Below are 12,912 nucleotides of genomic sequence, written 5' to 3'. Positions count from 1 at the left end.
GGAAGTAGTGCTATGTAAGCAACAAATGTAATGCTATATAAACATGCTTAGAGTTCAATCTAAGGAATAGAGTAGTAATCATTGTTAGATTATATAGGTTACCTTTCCCAATCTAGATTGTATTTTAGATGTTTAAGAGTTTTAATTTTAAGTATAGTCTATAAGTGTATTATATAGAACATCTTACTATTATAGGAATATTAGTAAAATTGTTTAAAAATAGGATGTAGAATTTAGAGCTATTAAAGCAAAAAATGTAGCTAACTAAAATACCTAACTAAATGTGCTGTGCTATCCACTAAAAGTCTTGTTCATTATAATGTCTCTAGTGCTTTACTCAATTAAACCTTTGTTTTGCTTTAATGTTTGCAAGTTGTAGTTTTTAAAGATGTTAGAATCTGTAAATAAATACATTTGCCTTGTTTCACAAGTGGCGTACTCTTTGGAATTTTGTCCTGTACCCCAGCGGTGTAAGACATTTTTATAGGAAACAAAGGAAGCAATACAATTTCTTCCTTGCAGCGACAGCTGGTTTATTGGAAGAGGTGTTCAGCAGTAGCACGCAGAGCCCGTTGTCACGGAGCCGCCCCTCACGCCGTGAAGGGATGCGCTCTCCAAGGGCCCGAGGCTGCGCTCTCCCACCTTTCCCTCGGGCCGGCAGAGCCGCGGCAGCACGAGGCGCGCACTTGTCCGGCTCCTGCCTGAGAGGGGCCGGCTCCGGGCACGTTTCCGACGGCAGCAGCGGCGGCAGCGGCCCGGGAAGCCGCGTTCCCTCAGGCCAGGTGTCGGAGGGTGCCTTTGCCGAGGCCTGCGGGCAGCACGGGCCCGGAGCTGGCTGGGGCCCGTCTGGGGAGAGCGTTTGAGGCCGCGCAGCCTGGCGGCTCCGGAACGGCCGCGCGGCAGCGGCGGAGGCGGCGCGGGGCGGGAGAGGCGGCGGAGGCCGCGCTGAGCCCGCGCCGGCACCGCCGCGGCTCCGGGCGGGCGGGGAGGCTCCCGGCGAGGGGCCGCAGCTCCCGGGCAGTGCCCGAGATTCCCACCTGCGGCCAGAGCTGCTCCACGAGCTCCCGCCCTGCCGGGCTTCTCTTCTGGGCAAAGGCTGAGCCCAGCGGGGTTTGGCCGCCGCTCCCCCTCTGCCTCCCCACAGGCGGGGCCATCGCGGGAGGGGCTTGGGCCGGGCTTGTTCTCCTGGATCCGGGCAGGCCGCCGCGTTCAGCAGCTTTGTACCTGCTGATTATCGCTATTTAATGCCTGCTGCTCTTTCCTTTCCTTTCCTTTTTCTTTTTTTTTGTTTTTTGTTTTTTGTTATTTTTCCCTTGTGCCTACTCACATTCGCCTCTCCTTGTTGATGAAAAAAGATTGGATAAAATTAAAAGGGGAGCAAACCTCTTTTGGAGTGTCCGGCTCTTAAATTAAAGCAAGAGAGTAGATGAAATAATTTGTACTTTTCCCAAGTCCTGCAGTGAAGTCACAGAGTGCTAATATTGAAATGAATGTCTGCTTCTAGCACTAGAAACAGCTTTGGACTTGATACTATAAAATTGTGAGCAACTGCCCCCACAGTGCAATGAAGATGAATGTAAGGTTATAAATAAATATTACAGTATTCCTAGGTATTAATGCCAATCATGAGCAGGACTGTTGGATCAGAATCAGGTTGCACAAAAAGCATTTGCAGCTTCTGCTGGATTTTGGTTAGGACCATCTGCTGGTTTGGCTGGTGAGAAATGCAAATTGATGAATTTGGGTAGGAATTTTTCATAGCCTTTTTTCATGATGGGTAGAAGCTAGATCGTCATGTATAACGTTTGGGGAGGATTGGAGCAAACCTTTTCCACTTTGATGTCCTTTTTTTTCCCCGTGTACTATATAATGCACAACTTCTGCTTATCCTTTCTATGTTAAATGCATTATGTGCTTCTGAGCTATTTTTTATTTTTGGCTGTTGTGGTTTGACACGGAAAGAGAATTTTTTCCGGAAGGAAGAGGTCAATTTAGATATTGTCCAATTAAAGGTGGACACGCCTCTGAGAACACAGAGGGTTAAAAGCAGAATTCCCAGGGGAACTCGCTCTCTTTGGTTCCGGTCAGCGTGCAGTGTGGGCTCTCCCCTGCCCAGCAACGAGCTGGGCGGGGCAGGGGAAAGCCCCATGGCCTGATAAAGGTAAGGCCGAAGGGTGGAAGGACTGGAACCGGGCTGGCCCCCGCAGATGGAAGGGTGGAAGAAATCTGGGATGTCTCCATTCCCCCCCAGCGGGAAGACAGCGGCAGTTTGTCAGCAATTCCACCGCGAGGAAGGAGGAGCGGGGTGGGGGGGGAAGCTGCAAGGTGCCCAGTCGCGTGGGAGTTGCTGGATGTCTGGGCATCGAGCCGTCCTGGGAGTTTGGACTTTTAACCCTTCCTTGAGAAATGAAAGCTTTGTGAATTTTCCTTTCCCCTCCTCGAATTGAAAGAGAGGAAAGAGGGACACCTTGGACCCTGGGATGTTAGAAGGAGGAATTCTAGGTGGAAGGGGGACAAGGAGTGGCTTTGGCTGGACTTTTCCGTGTTAGCCACAACCTGAACCAATCTTCTCCTCCAAGAGGGACTGTGTTTTGGGAGGATGCCAGTGAGTCAATAGACCTGCTTCAGCTGGGAAAAAAGACAAAATTGGAGTGAACAGAGAAAAGGTTAGAGGGTTTGTGGTGGCACCCCCTTGTCCTGGAAAGGAAAGAGAAGAGAAGAAGATCTCTGTTCTTGAGCCCTCGGCCCCAGGGGAAAATGGGGGGGACTGTGGTCCCAAACAATGAAAAACTGAACTGTTGTTTTCTCCCCTCTTGGCAGGGCATCCTTGAATGGAAAAATCCTAAAAGCAGTCGGTCCATCCATGCATTTGGTGGTGAGAGCACTGTGCATGGAAAGGAGAAGGGTCACCATGGCAAACTTTTCCTCCGGGCGGTGCCATGTGTGACATGGAAGCACAGGATGTGGAGCTGTGTTTCCTTGGGGGCTCTGTGGCACAGGAGAGACTCTGTTCCCTCGATGGACTGAGTATTGATTGTTTGGGGGGTGGAAACCTGATTGGGGTCGAGATTGTGTCTCACTGTGGTTTGTTGGAGTTGGGTTTTCTCTTTTCTTTTGTAGTAGTAGTTTAATACAGTTTTTCTCTATTATTATTAAGCTTGGGCCTGATTTGCTCTGTTCTAGACTCCACTTCACAGCATTCAAGGGAGGGATCACATTTTCATGGGGGCACTGGCATTGTGCCAGTGTCAAACCATGACATTGGAGAATAAGTTAAACAACACAGCACAAAACTCTTGCAGCTATCAGCTATGATTATATCCTTTCTTCATTAGGGGTGAGAGCCAATAATACGTAGCAGATGAGATTAATCCAATGGATTAACGTCCCGCACAAGGGAAAACAAGATACTAAGTATTCACCAAGTCCTTTTATGGTTGTCAGACTGACCTTAAAAATGTTACCTGTCAAAATGAATGTGTCCTGAAGCATATGAAGATATTTTTTTACACTTCCAGAGAGGGATTAACACACATTTTTGAGGAGCCTGAGAAACACCTTCAAGTGACCATAGATGGTAAATTAAGGTCCCATTCAGGGGCTATGAAGGAAGGCCTTCCTTCCGTGGATGCTTCCTTCCAGTGCCTGCTGCTTCTGAGCCAGCAGAAACCCCTTTTCCAGCAAAACACGCATTTGCTGCATATAACCTGTGTCCTCCTCTTCCTTTTACAGGGCATGCACTGAGCATGAGGACATCTGCTCCTGTTACCTTTCAACAAGGCAGAAATGTCATATTCTGTGAGTTTAACTCAGCTCAGGCTAGGGCTAAACATTATCTTGGCAACACAATGACCCGCTTCATAAAAGCAAGCTGAGACACTTTCATAATATTGTAGCTAATGACATTTCATCTGACTGTTTCTGCATTGAATTTTTCAGTTACAGATGCAATTTTGTTTACTAGGGTGAGGGTAGGAGTCATCATTTTTAAACTAGGTTCATATTTCTGAAGAGCAGAGCTCTTACATGGTGCTGAACTAGTGATTTTGTTAATATTCCATTTCCAGAGTTTCTTGTTCTTGTTCAGGTTATGCTTTGGAGCACAACCTGAAAAAATCCTTATAAGTAGCTTTAAAAACTTTTAAGTACCAATGTAAACATGGTGAGAAACTCCCTGGGATTTTTTCCAGTTGTTACAAAATGTTATCTTTGGAGATAAATACAGGAAATTTTCTGATAGAATATATGCATGTGTGTGTCTGTACATTGCACCTTGTCTGTGTCAGGGGGAAAGAGGCCGCAGTAAAGGGAGTGTTTATAGAGAGCCAATAAATAAGGGCAATTTCAAAGCAACGATTCATTACATTGATATTCAGCAATAATACAATACCATGAGCAATGGGTAGTTCTTAATTGCTGTCAGTCGTTAGCAACAGGTGTCCAGTGTAGGAGTTCTTAAGTTTCCCATAAAATGTCAGTGGAAGGGAGCCCATGGCCCAGTCCCATACAGGCAGCAATGATAGTCCTTGATGGTCCCACTTGCAGAAATCAGAGGTGAAAGCTCGTCAGCAAGAAAAGCTGGAAATGAAGGAGGATATTTTTTTTTTTTTTTTGCGGCCTGCAGTTTTTCATCTGTCCCTAGTGGTTTATTTTTCCCACAGCATCTTGTCACAGTTCTTTTCACTTTGTAGTCTTGGAATTCTGGTTTTTGCCAGGCATGCTTCTCCCTTACTCCACAGGATCACTTTGGTTTGGTGAGACACTTTCTGCGTTTTCTGCAGGATAAATTTGGTTTTCCTGGACATCCTTCCTGCCTGCTCTTCATGCTTTGTCTTCTGTGCCGATTTTACTGCTTGCGGATGTTTTCCTCTACACTATTTGTGCAGTTGTACCCTAAATCTCTGGATGCCCAATTTGCAGTATATGTGTACAAACACACATGTGTATTCATTGATTGATTTATTTGTTAGCTGTGTTACATAAAAGGTTGGTTGCTTGGTATTGTTATTCTGATTGTCACTGTGTTACAAGAGCCTTTCTGACTCCCCATGGTTCGGTTGTTTTAGTTTTCTGAGGTCTAGGTTGGAGACAAACTAATATTACTGATATTTTAGTCTGGTTTTATTCTAGGGACTCATCATGCCTGTAGTCTGAAACTTTGGAAAAGTCTGCCTTTTGTTTCTTCCAGTTAATATTTTGTTACTTGATACTTACTGGACAGAAAGAAAAAATGTTAGATGTGTTTTGTCTTGCTGTTCAGTTAGAATGCCCTTATTTCCTGTCTCTCTTAACCTTTCCGTGTTTTGCTCCACCCTCACTATGCCTAAAAGCATCCCTTCAGTATCTGGATTGTGTAGATTCTAAGTGGAATCAGTGAGATTTTTTTTCCAGTAATGCTTTGGAATTAAGCCCCCAGCCTTTTTCTTTTGCTTACATTACCTCCTTCCTTTAGGCAGAATTCTCTGCTCAAGAATCTTTAAAGTGTAATTAGGGTCAACTTGTGCCAAAGCTGTATTTGAACAATTAAATTGTGCACGCATACAGGTCTGTAGGTGCGTGTATATGAATAGAGACAGGGAGTTTGTAATGGTCTAGACCTACACACACCTATATTTACAAACACTGCAGAAATCCCACTGTTCCACGACTGGTTCCTAGTGCCTCCCCGTCACTGTAATTCAGTTGCATCATGTGTCATAATTTTTACCTCCACAGAGTTTTAGATCACCTGCATACTTGATCGAGGCACAATACAGCTCTTTCCAGTCTTCATAAATATTAATTATGTTAATTAAATATTAAATCAAATAGTAAATCATAATTAAAGGTAAAATATTAAACATTTACGGAAGGAGATCCAGTGTTGGTGACTCTGAGAGCACATACGCAGACATTTCCTTCTAGTTAATGTTGTGCCATTTATAATTGTTAGGTAATGGTCCAGCAGCCAATGATGTGTTTCAGACAGCTATCTTCATGTTCAAGTGACATCATTCTTTCTCCTTGAAAGAGATTTGTTGAGCTATATTGAAAGCACTGACAACATTTCTGCAGCAAATTTCTGGTTTGGAGAACGATGATTGCAGCACACAAGACCCGAGAATTATTCTGCTCAAAGCTGAGCTTCCTCCGCAGTTCAAAGGCTGCTGGCCCTGGAACTTGGATTTGGAGTAGTTTAGAACATAGTGAAGGAATGTTCTATTTTAACCTAATCATCGCTGGGAAGGGGGAAACTCCCACCTGATTAAACTTTCTGTTCGTGGAATTTCATCCTACTTGTGGCACTGGAGTTGGTATTTTTATTGACAAACTGTCATGAATTTACATTTGAACATGTAAGTTATAGTAGGATGGGAAAAAGTCAGGTCAGTAATGCCCGTACTGTTTATTTTTTCTCTATTTATGCTGTTTGTTTTGAAGTGTTATAATTTTCACATATTTAACTGATTTTCAAATATTCAACAAACCTGTCAGATTATTTTCACTAAATCACCATTCTGAAGAAAAGTGTAAAGAATTCACACAGTTCCAGCATCAGAATCATAGTGTTTGACAAGATATCCTACCTCTTTTATGAGGAGACAGATCTCAAAAGAGGAATTTTTAAGGATCCTTCCTTATAAAATGTTTCAGCAACTGCATTAATTTGTCGTGTTCCTGTGAACAGGTATTGGGAAAAACCCCATAATTACACTTGTGTTCACCATTTGAATCGCAATTTTTATGCCTTAGGTGGCTGTTTCAGAACCTGTTTCCCAATAGTACATTGTAATCAATTTAATGCATGTTAAAATCTCATTGTTTATTTGGGTACACTTATCAGCTGATGAAATTGCCGCTCATTGAAATTCAGTTGTGAAGTTAGCCATCTTCATCTGCAATCAAGCTGTACAAGCCTTGTTAAAATATTTTATTTTTAGTAAAAATAGCTGAGAAGAAATAAACATTAAAAAAAAATATAAGTGGACAAGAGTGTTACAAAGTAGAAATTTTATGAACCTTGTGCCACACTTTTAAAAGTGATATTTTTGATATCTCCTTTTATGCTTGTTTTTCCAAACATATATGCTCCAAATTGGACCATTGAATATTTGTTTGTTCCTGTAACTTCTATTACATCTTATTGTTTTCCTTCAGTACACTGTTGCTCACTAAGAAATAGTCAAGTTCCCTTTTTAGAATCATTGCTGTATGCAAGTGAAGGAAGGTGGGGAAAAAAGCTTTAAAAATAAAAAAGTCTTGTTTAATGAAAGAGCTGCATGCTAATAACTGCTTGGTTAGGGATATAAATGTATTTTTATGTAAGATATATAGATATAGATAGCGATAAACCTACAGAAGCAGAACTACTGAAATACGAAGGGATCCTTTGCACCACAAGTTCTGCTGTATGCTCTAGAATTTCCTTGGGGTTTTACCCTCCATCTCATGAGCTGTTAGAGACAGCAGTAATAGGGGCACCAGGAGGTGCCTCCGGGGCTCTCGGGCTACGTGGATGGCTGATTTCAGGTGCTCTGGGCCTGCCTGGGGCAGAGCCAGGGCCAGGGGCCATGGCCAGGCTGTGCCGTTGGGTTCCGTGCTCAGCGGCATCACCGTTGGCAACCACGGAAGGGTCCCCGGGAGCTCCAGGGACAGCGGCCGGTACCGTTGGCTCTCACTGCGTCTCGAGGCAGCGGCGAGTGCAGCAGGCGAGAGGAAAGCTCTTCTGGACAAGGATTGGGGCGGCAGGATCGGCAGCCATGGTGAGTTTTGGGGCAGGGGTGAGGGTGCAGGGGCCACCTTGGGCAGAGCAGGTGCCACCACGGGGCTGCAGGGATGTGGCCTGACCTTCCCCTTGAGCTCCCTCTCCCATGCATTCCCAGGGCCCTGCATGTCCTGCCCCTTAGCCCAGGAGCCATCTCCCTCCCAGCCCTGCTGAGCCCCTTCTGTCCCTCTTCCTCCAGACCATCAGTGGAACTCTCACCAAGATCGTGGTGATGCTGGGCGCCTTCTCGTTCCTGTGTAGGAGGGATGACCAGACCGTGAAGGTCACCGAGGAGCTCCTGCGCCAGCACGAGGAGCAGCGCAAGCAGGAGATGGCCATGCTGCAGGAGATGGGGAAGAGGATCCAGGAGGTGCCCGAGATCACCGAGGACAGCCTGTTTCTCTGGGCCATTGAGCAGTGGTGGTTCTGGCCCTCTGTGGAGATTCTCCTGGTGCTCTTTTCTGTCTACAGGTTGCCCAAGCAGGACAGCTCTGCCAACGACAGCTCAGCCTGCGGAGGAGCTCCAGCGGTGCCTGCAAGGAAGAGAAGGATGATGAGGAGGAAGAGGATGCGTGCCGTAGCCGACTTCTTTGACAAGCTGGATCAAGTCAGCCTTCCAGATGCGTGTCTGGAGTCGAAGGACGGCAGAAGTCAGAGGAGGTTTTGGAAGGGATGGTCAACGCATCTGCCATGCCCTTCCCACAAGCGTTTTTCGGACAGAGTTGCAGCCCGGGAACACAGTAATATTCATTCTCAGGCTGTATGTTTCTACGTTCCCAATAGCAGATTGTATTTTAGACGGTTAAGAAGTTTTCATTTTAGGTTAGAATATAAGAATAGTTATGCAGTTGTTCATAGATAGGAAGTAGTGCTATGTAAGCAACAAATGTAATGCTATATAAACATGCTTAGAGTTCAATCTAAGGAATAGAGTAGTTATCATTGTTAGATTATATAGGTTACCTTTCCCAATCTAGATTGTATTTTAGATGTTTAAGAGTTTTCATTTTAAGTATAGTCTATAAGTGTATTATATAGAACATCTTACTATTATAGGAATATTAGTAAAATTGTTTAAAAATAGGATGTAGAATTTAGAGCTATTAAAGCAAAAAATGTAGCTAACTAAAATACCTAACTAAATGTGCTGTGCTATCCACTAAAAGTCTTGTTCATTGTAATGTCCCTAGTACTTTATTAAATTAAACCTTTGTTTTGTTTCAATGTTTGCAAGTTGTAGTTTTTAAAGATGCTAGAATCTGTAAATAAATACATTTGCCTTGTTTCACAAGTGGCGTACTCTTTGGAATTTTGTCCTGTACCCCAACGGTGTAAGACATTTTTATAGGAAACAGAGGAAGCAATACAATTTCTTCCTTGCAGCGACAGCTGGTTTATTGGAAGAGGTGTTCAGCAGTAGCACGCAGAGCCCGTTGTCACGGAGCCGCCCCTCACGCCGTGAAGGGATGCGCTCTCCAAGGGCCCGAGGCTGCGCTCTCCCACCTTTCCCTCGGGCCGGCAGAGCCGCGGCAGCACGAGGCGCGCACTTGTCCGGCTCCTGCCTGAGAGGGGCCGGCTCCGGGCACGTTTCCGACGGCAGCAGCGGCGGCAGCGGCCCGGGAAGCCGCGTTCCCTCAGGCCAGGTGTCGGAGGGTGCCTTTGCCGAGGCCTGCGGGCAGCACGGGCCCGGAGCTGGCTGGGGCCCGTCTGGGGAGAGCGTTTGAGGCCGCGCAGCCCGGCGGCTCCGGAACGGCCGCGCGGCAGCGGCGGAGGCGGCGCGGGGCGGGAGAGGCGGCGGAGGCCGCGCTGAGCCCGCGCCGGCACCGCCGCGGCTCCGGGCGGGCGGGGAGGCTCCCGGCGAGGGGCCGCAGCTCCCGGGCAGTGCCCGAGATTCCCACCTGCGGCCAGAGCTGCTCCACGAGCTCCCGCCCTGCCGGGCTTCTCTTCTGGGCAAAGGCTGAGCCCAGCGGGGTTTGGCCGCCGCTCCCCCTCTGCCTCCCCACAGGCGGGGCCATCGCGGGAGGGGCTTGGGCCGGGCTTGTTCTCCTGGATCCGGGCAGGCCGCCGCGTTCAGCAGCTTTGTACCTGCTGATTATCGCTATTTAATGCCTGCTGCTCTTTCCTTTCCTTTCCTTTTTCTTTTTTTTTTGTTTTTTGTTTTTTGTTATTTTTCCCTTGTGCCTACTCACATTCGCCTCTCCTTGTTGATAAAAAAAGATTGGATAAAATTAAAAGGGGAGCAAACCTCTTTTGGAGTGTCCGGCTCTTAAATTAAAGCAAGAGAGTAGATGAAATAATTTGTACTTTTCCCAAGTCCTGCAGTGAAGTCACAGAGTGCTAATATTGAAATGAATGTCTGCTTCTAGCACTAGAAACAGCTTTGGACTTGATACTATAAAATTGTGAGCAACTGCCCCCAGAGTGCAATGAAGATGAATGTAAGGTTATAAATAAATATTACAGTATTCCTAGGTATTAATGCCAATCATGAGCAGGACTGTTGGATCAGAATCAGGTTGCACAAAAAGCATTTGCAGCTTCTGCTGGATTTTGGTTAGGACCATCTGCTGGTTTGGCTGGTGAGAAATGCAAATTGATGAATTTGGGTAGGAATTTTTCATAGCCTTTTTTCATGATGGGTAGAAGCTAGATCGTCATGTATAACGTTTGGGGAGGATTGGAGCAAACCTTTTCCACTTTGATGTCCTTTTTTTTCCCCGTGTACTATATAATGCACAACTTCTGCTTATCCTTTCTATGTTAAATGCATTATGTGCTTCTGAGCTATTTTTTATTTTTGGCTGTTGTGGTTTGACACGGAAAGAGAATTTTTTCCGGAAGGAAGAGGTCAATTTAGATATTGTCCAATTAAAGGTGGACACGCCTCTGAGAACACAGAGGGTTAAAAGCAGAATTCCCAGGGGAACTCGCTCTCTTTGGTTCCGGTCAGCGTGCAGTGTGGGCTCTCCCCTGCCCAGCAACGAGCTGGGCGGGGCAGGGGAAAGCCCCATGGCCTGATAAAGGTAAGGCCGAAGGGTGGAAGGACTGGAACCGGGCTGGCCCCCGCAGATGGAAGGGTGGAAGAAATCTGGGATGTCTCCATTCCCCCCCAGCGGGAAGACAGCGGCAGTTTGTCAGCAATTCCACCGCGAGGAAGGAGGAGCGGGGTGGGGGGGGAAGCTGCAAGGTGCCCAGTCGCGTGGGAGTTGCTGGATGTCTGGGCATCGAGCCGTCCTGGGAGTTTGGACTTTTAACCCTTCCTTGAGAAATGAAAGCTTTGTGAATTTTCCTTTCCCCTCCTCGAATTGAAAGAGAGGAAAGAGGGACACCTTGGACCCTGGGATGTTAGAAGGAGGAATTCTAGGTGGAAGGGGGACAAGGAGTGGCTTTGGCTGGACTTTTCCGTGTTAGCCACAACCTGAACCAATCTTCTCCTCCAAGAGGGACTGTGTTTTGGGAGGATGCCAGTGAGTCAATAGACCTGCTTCAGCTGGGAAAAAAGACAAAATTGGAGTGAACAGAGAAAAGGTTAGAGGGTTTGTGGTGGCACCCCCTTGTCCTGGAAAGGAAAGCGAAGAGAAGAAGATCTCTGTTCTTGAGCCCTCGGCCCCAGGGGAAAATGGGGGGGACTGTGGTCCCAAACAATGAAAAACTGAACTGTTGTTTTCTCCCCTCTTGGCAGGGCATCCTTGAATGGAAAAATCCTAAAAGCAGTCGGTCCATCCATGCATTTGGTGGTGAGAGCACTGTGCATGGAAAGGAGAAGGGTCACCATGGCAAACTTTTCCTCCGGGCGGTGCCATGTGTGACATGGAAGCACAGGATGTGGAGCTGTGTTTCCTTGGGGGCTCTGTGGCACAGGAGAGACTCTGTTCCCTCGATGGACTGAGTATTGATTGTTTGGGGGGTGGAAACCTGATTGGGGTCGAGATTGTGTCTCACTGTGGTTTGTTGGAGTTGGGTGGTGGGGGGAGGAATGTTTTGCAAGGTTTTCATTTGATCTTTGTGTGGTTTTTCTTTCCTTCTTTAGTTTTCTCTTTTCTTTTGTAGTAGTAGTTTAATACAGTTTTTTTCTATTATTATTAAGCTTGGGCCTGCTTTGCTCTGTTCTAGACTCCACTTCACAGCATTCAAGGGAGGGATCACATTTTCATGGGGGCACTGGCATTGTGCCAGTGTCAAACCATGACATTGGAGAATAAGTTAAACAACACAGCACAAAACTCTTGCAGCTATCAGCTATGATTATATCCTTTCTTCATTAGGGGTGAGAGCCAATAATACGTAGCAGATGAGATTAATCCAATGGATTAACGGCCCGCACAAGGGAAAACAAGATATTAAGTATTCACCAAGTTCCTTTTATGGTTGTCAGACTGACCTTAAAAATGTTACCTGTCAAAATGAATGTGTCCTGAAGCATATGAAGATATTTTTTTACACTTCCAGAGAGGGATTAACACACATTTTTGAGGAGCCTGAGAAACACCTTCAAGTGACCATAGATGGTAAATTAAGGTCCCATTCAGGGGCTATGAAGGAAGGCCTTCCTTCCGTGGATGCTTCCTTCCAGTGCCTGCTGCTTCTGAGCCAGCAGAAACCCCTTTTTGAGCAAAACACGCATTTGCTGCATATAACCTGTGTCCTCCTCTTCCTTTTACAGGGCATGCACTGAGCATAAAGACATCTGCTCCTGTTACCTTTCAACAAGGCAGAAATGTCACATTCTGTGAGTTTAACTCAGCTCAGGCTGGGGCTAAACATTATCTTGGCAACACAATGACCCCCTTCATAAAAGCAAGGTGAGACACTTTCATAATATTGTAGCTAATAACACTTCATCTGACTGTTTCTGCATTTAATTTTTCAGTTACAGATGCAATTTTGTTTACTAGGGTGAGGGTAGGAGTCATCATTTTTAAACTAGGTTCATATTCCTGAAGAGCAGAGCTCTTACATGGTGCTGAACTAGTGATTTTGTTAATATTCCATTTCCAGAGTTTCTTGTTCTTGTTCAGGTTATGCTTTGGAGCACAACCTGAAAAAATCCTTATAAGTAGCTTTAAAAACCTTTAAGTACCAATGTAAACATGGTGAGAAACTCCCTGGGATTTTTTCCAGTTGTGACAAAATGTTATCTTTGGAGATAAATACAGGAAATTTTCCGA

The sequence above is a fragment of the Lonchura striata genome, chromosome 11, assembly GCF_050655825.1.
Source record: "Lonchura striata isolate lonStrDom1 chromosome 11, ASM5065582v1, whole genome shotgun sequence".
In the NCBI taxonomy this organism is placed as follows: domain Eukaryota; kingdom Metazoa; phylum Chordata; class Aves; order Passeriformes; family Estrildidae; genus Lonchura; species Lonchura striata.
This window is presented reverse-complemented; position numbering follows the sequence as displayed.